The sequence below is a fragment of the Mus caroli genome, chromosome 4, assembly GCF_900094665.2.
Source record: "Mus caroli chromosome 4, CAROLI_EIJ_v1.1, whole genome shotgun sequence".
NCBI lineage: Eukaryota > Metazoa > Chordata > Mammalia > Rodentia > Muridae > Mus > Mus caroli.
The window spans coordinates 110,113,776-110,122,623 of record NC_034573.1 but is presented as its reverse complement, the minus strand read 5'-3'; the positions used below and the strand labels follow the sequence as shown (position 1 = coordinate 110,122,623).

General features: G+C 37.8%; 1 protein-coding gene across 2 annotated transcripts in view; it reads right to left on the bottom strand.

Moving 5' to 3' along the window:
- The window catches only part of Foxj3 (forkhead box J3), a 93,957-nt gene that overhangs the window by 63,493 nt on the left and 21,616 nt on the right, over positions 1-8,848 (bottom strand). The gene's annotated exons all lie outside the window — the stretch shown is intronic.

Here is an 8,848-nt window from a genome sequence, read left to right as displayed (position 1 = left end):
AAAACTGGGCAAGTAAGTAACATCACTCACCAGAACTCAACTTTCATAACTCTCCTTCCACCTCTCAAGTTCTAAGAATGTTACAATACAAAGTATATAGAACTCTTTAGGAACTTATGAGAACTGCCATAGGGAAATACAATGTGATTTCAGAGGAACTCAGCACAAATATATTGAGAAAGAATCGCATGAGGTTATTCTGTAAAGTCCTGATATTTAGATTTCCTAAGCTTGCCACAGAAGACAGGCACAGTACTACCATGTGAGCACTCAGGAGGCAGGAGGAAAAGCATCAGTTCAATGCCAGCCTCAACTCCATACCAAGTTCATGGGCAACATGAGACCCGAGCCCCAAGCCCCACCCCAAACATTTTCAAAGGAAGTAAATTCACAATACAATCATTTTTTCTGGATTAGAAGACTCACTGTACTTTTAAAAACACCTTTTAGGATAACCTAAATCTCTTGTACTCTGAGTACAGAGAAAAATGTCTTTAGCCAGAGTTCTCTTCATAATGATGCCACCTTTTACACAAGGTAAGTCTTAACTACTGTATAATATATACACGTGCATGTGCTGGTGTGTGCATGGGTGCATGTTCTCTTGGGTACATGTGTGGAGGCCAGATGTCAAGGGCAGGTGCCTTCCTCCACTGTCCTCTAGCATTAGCCTCCTAAGACAAGGTCTCTCCTGAACCTGAAACCCATTAATTCCAATAGGCTGACTGATCAGGAAGCTTCAGCAACCAGTGTCTGCCTCACCAGGGCCGAGATTACAGATGATTGCCACCACAACCATTAACTTTTACTTATGTACAAGTAACGTAGGGGCCTGTATAAGTGTACCATATGCATGCAGGAGTCCAAGAAGGCCAGAAGAGGGCGCTAGATCCCTGGTACTGGAGCTGCAGGTGGTTGTGAACCACTATGTGGGTGCTAGAACCAAACCCAGATTGTCTTCAAGAGGAGCTGGTGCACTTAACTACTGAGCCACCTGACCAGCTTTTTAAGTGGATGCTGAAAAACCTAATCCTCATGTGTGTGCAAAAAACAAACAAACAAACAAACAAACACTTTATCCATTGAGCCATTACTCCAGCCCCGAGGCCCCCAAAGTATTTTATTCTACATGCAATTCTCATCTTAAATCTATTTTACTTTAGGCATGCCTGTAATTCCAGACAGAGGCCGTGGATCAGGGCAACACAGCAAGACCCAACCTCAAAAGGAAAGAAGGGGAAGGTGGGAAGAAGGTGGGAAAGGGGGAGGGGTGGGGAATGAGAAAAAAAACAACTATTTTACTTTAAAGAGAGGAAAAATAACATGTGGAGACATGAATCTATAATTATTGACATACAGTCTGCAGAGACATTAATCTATCATTACTGCCATACATTCTGCATTTAAAACTATCTATGGAATTATATGAGTAGATAAATAGGCTAATGAACATCAATCCCTTTTAAGTATCACCCAAAAAACTCTCTGCAACTGGTATTTAAAAACCAAAACAGGAGCCGGGCGTGGTGGCGCACGCCTTTAATCCCAGCACTCGGGAGGCAGAGGCAGGCGGNGCGGATTTCTGAGTTCGAGGCCAGCCTGGTCTACAAAGTGAGTTCCAGGACAGCCAGGGCTATACAGAGAAACCCTGTCTCGAAAAACCAAAAAAAAAATAAATAAATAAAAACCAAAACAGAATCTAATATTAATACTTCTTACATTAGGTTACTAGTGCCCACATAGTCATTTCGTTCCATTAAATTTTATCCCTGCCTCTTTTTCAAGCCATACTGACTCAGTTCATCATCCAATATCTCTTAAATATCCTGCCTACACGTCATTATACCAGTGAGGTGGCACCAAGGCTAGCAAAGGGTGTAGGGAGATGATGCACTGAAAATGGTAAACAAACAGCTTATGCTGCTGCTTGTAATTTCCATAGCAGCCCTCAGAATATGGTCCTGAGAGCCTCTCATGATAGTTTAAATGGCCAGAACTAGCTCATAAGCTAATAATGCTATTGTCATTATGACTATCACAAAATATAAAGGAACACAATGCACACTGAACATATAGCACGTAACAGGGATTCAATAGATTTCAGCCATTATTACTAGTAAGGTAGACACCTATTAGAATATGTTTGCTTATTGTTCTCAGTGTACAACATGTAACACATCTAAATGAAGCCAACACTACACTAAGGATTTTAAAACCAAGACAAAATACCCCTCGCCATCTATCATGAAAGATTTCCTAACCACAAAAAGTCATTACAATGGTAGAAATTTTCATACAATACAGAAAACCTGGAAGGTTTTTTAATCTCTAATTTATCAATAAGTCTTAAATCAACAATGTGATATACCTGACAATAAGGAGAGCGTCTATTATTTGCTATCACTTATATTATGGCATCAATGCACAGAAATGTCATGATAAATATCTGTGTTTACTTAAAAAGATATTCCCACTCTATAATATCTACTTTTAGATTCCTTGTTATGATTTCAAGACTGGTTTAAAAGATCAGATAAAATGTAGTCTACTACATGAAAGCACTCTTTTTAAGACATGAAGCAAAAAAATAAATAAATAAAAGGGGAAGATATGGGGGGGGGAATCAAGGTAGAAGACAGTCAACTAAAACTAGAATTTTGGAAAATATAAACTGCAGCTTCCTTGAAGACAGCGAGACGAGCAATTCCTTCAAGACTGCGACGTTTTAAGGAAGAAGCAGCACACTAGATGAAAAGGAGAATAGAGCCAGGCATGGTGACACACTGCCTAGAATGGCAGCACTCAAGAGACAGAGATACATCTCTAGTTCTAGTCCAGCCTTGGCTACACAGGAAGACACTTTCAAAACCAAGAGCTGAGGATGTTGGTCAGTGATCAAGTGCTTTCACAGCATAGACAAGACTCTGGGTCAATCACTCAGAGTTAAAAATAGAAATGAAAAAGGCTATATTTTAATTAATGAGTTTTAAAATTTTGTAAATACAAATATTAACCTAAAATCTAAATAAACAGACCAGCTTTAGGAACATATGAGTAGTTAACAATTTATATAAAACACCAACTCATTACCTCTATGATTACTTTGTGTGAAAAGATATGGATGTTAATTCTACAGCTATCTAGAGTGAAATGGTTACCAACAAATCATAGGTAAAAATGCTAGCCTTAAAATGCATTTGACCGGGCTGGTGAGGTGGCTCAGCGGTTAAGAGCACTTAACTGCTCTTCCGAAGGTCCTGAGTTCAAATCCCAGAAACCACATGGTGGCTCACAACCATCCATAATGAGATCTGACACCCTCCTACGAAGTGTCTGAAGACAGCTACAGTGTACTTACATATAATAAATAAATAAATCTTTTAAAAAAATGCATTTGACCCTAAGAGCCTCGGCCTGGAGACCTATCTTTTCAAGACTCTGCTGTTTGTGTTTTGTTTCTTGCCACCGTTTCAGAGTTTCTCAGCTTTGCCATTCTGATTTCACCCTTGTGTTTTCTGACTGACATCATCCTTGTGTTTTCTGTATGTGCAGACTGTGTGAAATGGAGACCAGCCTAGTCTTCCTAGTGAGTCCCTGGCTAGCCAGAACTCAATAGTGATACTGTCTCAAACCCACTGCCACTCCAGTACAAGAAACTATGTTCACTGGGTAACGAGGAAGCAAGGTCATGACTTTGAGTCAAGCTTAGGCTATGTATTAAACCTTGTCTTAAATAATTTTGCCTATACTATAGTCAAGTAAAGAGCAGTGTTGATTGGTAAGAACAACCTAGTTAAATCAATGTTTAGCTATTACAAACATTAAAAATTTGAGTTTGTCCTGAATATATCCATAAATATATATTGATAGAATAAGATATATGAAGACATTAAAGCTATCTCTCTAAATTTGGCATTACTTTTTTAATCATAAAAATATAGCAACTAGGACCTGGAAGGGTGGTTCAATGGTTAAGAATGCTGACTGGAAGGAAAAAAAAAAGAGCACTGACTGCTCTTCTAGAGGTCCTGAGTTCAATTCCCAGCAACCACATGGTGGCCTACAACCATCTGTAATGGGATTTGATGCCCTCTTCTTATGTGTCTGAAGATAGCTACAGTGTACTCACATACATAAAATAAATAAATACATCTTTAAAAAAAATACATAGCAACTATAATTTAAAAACCAATCCTAATACAATGATCCAACATCACCTACAAAATACAATTAAATTATTTTAAATATTTAAGAAGACTGGGAGTAGCTTTAATCCATTTACTTTATGCCCCTCACAACGAAAAATCAAAAAAATTTATTTTGGAGATAGGGCCTTTCCATGCATTGTTGGCCTTAAACTTGAAAGTCTCTAGCTTCTGCCTTCTAGGTGCTCTGACCACACATGTATGCCAGCAAGCCTGGCTCACCCCCTAAGAACTTCAAAAGCTTCACATACTGTCATTGCATTCCTTGGCTTAACTTACACATACTGCCATTCTCACTCAGACCTGCAATTACAACCCTCCACCAGCCACAGGTATGGCTTTTCTCTATCAGCTTATGTACCTAGCTCATTTGGCAGGTGATGGTCAATTTTTATTGTCAGTACTTAGAATCACTATAGAAACAAGCCTCAGACCACTTCTTAGGGAATTTTCTAGAATAGGCTGAAGTACAAATGCATACTTATGTTGTGAGAGGCACAATTTTATGGGCTGGAGTCCTAGACTAAATAAAAAGGAGAAACAATATCTTTCTTCACTCTCTGCTTCCTGTCTGCAGATTCAATGTGAAGAGCTGCCTAAAGCCCCTCTTATGAGCCAAAATTATCTTTCCTTTTTTATTTTATTTTATTTATTTTATTTTTGTCAGATACTGTCACAACAAGACAAGTATTTCTGGTTTGGGGAAGAGCACAGGAAGCAGTTTTAAGTAACCAAGTTTTTAACATCTCTCTCTCTCTCTCTCTCTCTCTCTCTCTCTCACACACACACACACACACACACACACACACACAGAGGATGGGAGAAGGGATTTTTCCTGTCTTATCTGAAAATGGCTTCCTCTCTTCTCCAATGACAGACAATAGTTCTCTTCACATACAAATCTATAAGAATGAGACTCTGCTTTTGAGAGGAGCCATACAAAGCACTACAGAAATGAAAGTCTTTACTGTGAGTCTGATTTATAGCTATATTCAAAGATTTTATAATTGTTATACACATGATTGCAGCACACTCTAGGTTACTTAGTCCATCCCAAGTCCTATAACCTTATCAAGCAAAATTTAGGCAAGTGTGCAACTAAACCAAATGTTATTTAAGGTCCTAGCATAAACACAAATACTCCAAACAACTTAAAAATATCAGTCAGTGGCCTTTATATAATTGTTCCTGCACATCTAACTATGAAATATTTTTAATGAAATCTATTCAGTGTAGAAGAGCAAAGTCTACAAAACCACTTGATGTAACCATTCCCAAAGTAAAAAAAAAAAAAATGGCTATTCCCATCACATGTAAAGAGATAACACTAAGTCAAATTTGTTCTATAGCAGTTCTGAGATAAAAGAAATTAAAGGGCTCCCCCCCAAAAAAAAATTATTTCCAGAATATAAGTATCTCTTGCCTTTAAAGGGAGGAAAAACATTCAAGATAAGTAGATGAAAAATGAATTCTCATGGTAAGAAACACTATGCATAATGGCATGAAGTTTTCCAGAGAAAGCAAGGAACTTTGCTCCGATGAATGCTAGTGCTGAAACTCCAAAAAAGGGCAAACTTAATTCATTTTTCCTCTGATTCATTCTAGAAAATCAGAATCTGTCTCAAACCTACATACTCTTAAACTTCACATTTATGACACAAGTAATGTTTCTCCTCTTGCCCTCTATTCATCATTTTCTCTGTTTCAATTAACACTGGCCTGTTGATACGTACTGTAATGTCAATTTTGTATCTAAAGGTAAGAGCTTATGAGTAAATTTTTATGTTTATAAATCTCTGTTGTGCAAACTTTGTTCCTTGATTTTAAAGTATTGGTTAAATAAAACTGGCTACAGCCAATTACTGGAGGGATTAGAGATAGGTGGGTTTTGAGTTACTACTGGGTTGAGGGTGGAGAAGAGAAGAGTTAGAAGAGAGGAAGGAGGAAGAAGAACCAAAAGGAGGAGGAAGCCATGAGAAGAGAGAAAACCATGAGTGCATGGCCAAGAAAAACAACAATTATCTGGGGTAAACCACTGGGGAGGTAGTCAGGCCAGCAGTTAAAAAGGTAGATTAGGGGTTATCACCCAATAATTGTCAAAGCCAAATAAAATAACCATAGTGTGAATCTCATTAATTTATAAGCTAGTTGGAGATAAACATAAATTGGTTAAACTATATTTTGGCGCCCAATGTGGGGGCATGAAAAGAATCTATATGAGACAAGTTACTGGGTAGAAAGACACAACTCCAACCCTTTCCCCCAAAAATGTGGCTTTCAAGATACTGCTGCTTGGGACCAGCTGGACCACAGCTACTAGGGAGGTTTTGCACTAGCTCAGCTGCTGATAGAAAAAAAAGGTTGCAGTTCTCCCAAGAGCTGCATGCTGCTCTGGAAAGCCAGCACTCTGCTTGGTGGAAAGCACAGCATATGCTGAGGCCCAAGGGAGAAGAATGGTAGCCTAGTCTGGGTCCACTGAGTCACTGTCTAGCAAGACATGCCAGCACAACCAAACAGGGAAGGGCACATGGCCCAGAGATTACTGGCAGATGCTCAGGGATGCAGGCCTGCAAAAGCAGGGCAAGTTGGAAAGGCCTGGCTAGAGCCAACAAAAGGCCAAACAAAGAGCCCTGAGTTAACTGGACAGCTGGAGTGGGGCTAATGCAAAACAAGGTACAAACTAAAAGTCCCAAGACTCTAAACTATTAAGGTATTAAATTTAAAAAAACTATAAAAAGGCTAAATATTTTTTAAAAATCTAATTTAATTATAAAAAATAAAGTCCTTAGGAAAAATTTTAAATAAAAAAATGCTTTTTATATTTGGGATGGAGGGAAACAGAATGACACAACACAACTGGATTCTATAAGATCTTACTTCACTTATCAGCATACAAATGGCTTTTTTTTTTCAGTGATTACAGTTTTATATGTCCTCTTTGGGAGAGATCAAGATAAGACAGACTTAGAAAAAAAACAAAAAACAAAACAAAAAGAAAAAACTAAAAAGTTAAATACTAGATTAGGGACCATAAAACAGGTTTTAACAAAAACTTTAAATAAAATTTTAAAACCCTCAAAACAATTCAATCTAAAATTTACAATATCAAAAAACATAGTTCCAGACAAAGTTTCTGCAAGAGTTTAAAAAATTAAATGACAGCCCATATAAATACAATATATTAAATTAAAAATCCAGATTCTGCTCATTTGATGCTAACTTAAAGCAATGCCATACAATGAATTGTACGTTTCATTTTAGAGCTTAAAAAAGTAAAATATGTACGCATATTAATACATAATACAATTAGTACAAGTTTATAGTTCTAACAGACTTCTGCCTTGAGTTCTGAGGGGGATGATTTTGAGAATACACATTTACTAGGGATGATGGCTATCTTGGAGATGCCTTCACAGATTAAAATTAATGATGCTCAGATATATATGTCCATTAAAATACAGCAATTTTATGGACATTATGGCATAAAGCCTATTCCAGATATAGTTTATGGTCAAACAGGTCAAATCATTATAAAAAGGCCTAACAGGAGTTTTTTTTTTTTTAAATGCTCACAGGGGCTGTAGAAATAGCTCAGTGGTTAAGAGCACTGACAGCTCTTCCAGAGATCCTGAGTTCAATTCCCAGCAACCACATGGTGGCTTATAACCACCTATAATGAGATCTTGTGCCATCTTCTGGCATGCAGAATATATATGCAGACAGATCACTGTATACATAATAAATAATTCCTTTTTAAAAATGCTCATAGAACAGAAGGGGGAGAAAACCAGACTCTTGTCTCAAACCTACATACTCTTGAACTTCACATTCATGAACTAGCAATATTTACCTCTCTCTTCTTGTCCTCTGCCTATTGTGTCCTGTTCCAGTAACACTGGCCAGTATAGTGTTCCTCAAGCACAGAAGAGCCTCCTGCTGTGGCAAGTTCTAGATTCCCTCTACTTAGAATGTTCATTCTCGACATACCAAATATGTATCTGGCACACTCCATCACTCTTCCAGCTCTTCAGACAAATGTCTGCTTTCAGTGAAGCTTTCCCTAGGTTATTTTAGCCCAGTTCAAAATAACACCTACTCCTCTGTTCCTAGTCTCTTCCATTTCCTCCTCAGCCCTTATCAGCAACTCTCAGTGTCTGACAAATAGTTCTACTTATTTTGTTATTCTACCATTAAAGAATGTTAGAATGATGCTGGCAGTGTATCGAATAAATAAATGATATGGACTGCAGCATCTGGTAACTAGTAGCTGTTGCGATTAACATTATATAACTGTAAATTTTCATTTAAAAGCCTTAAATTAAAATTAGTTTTACATTTTTTTTTCCTTATTCAGACAGGGGTCTCTCTCTATTATGTAGCCCTGGCTGTCCTGGAACTAACTAAACCAGACTGGCCTCAAACTCAGATCCTGCCTTTGCCTCCTGAAGGCTTAGTTTAAAGGCATGAGCTATCACACCAAGCAAGGTTACTTTTCAAAACCTGCTCTTCAACCAACAACTGTCCCTCAGTGTTCACTAAAAGTATAGGACATGCAAATCTAGTGAAGTTTTGTATCTGTCTGCTTTACCTACCCACTGTACCTAACATGAGATTGTATTAGAGGGAAGGGAAAAAAAAAAAAA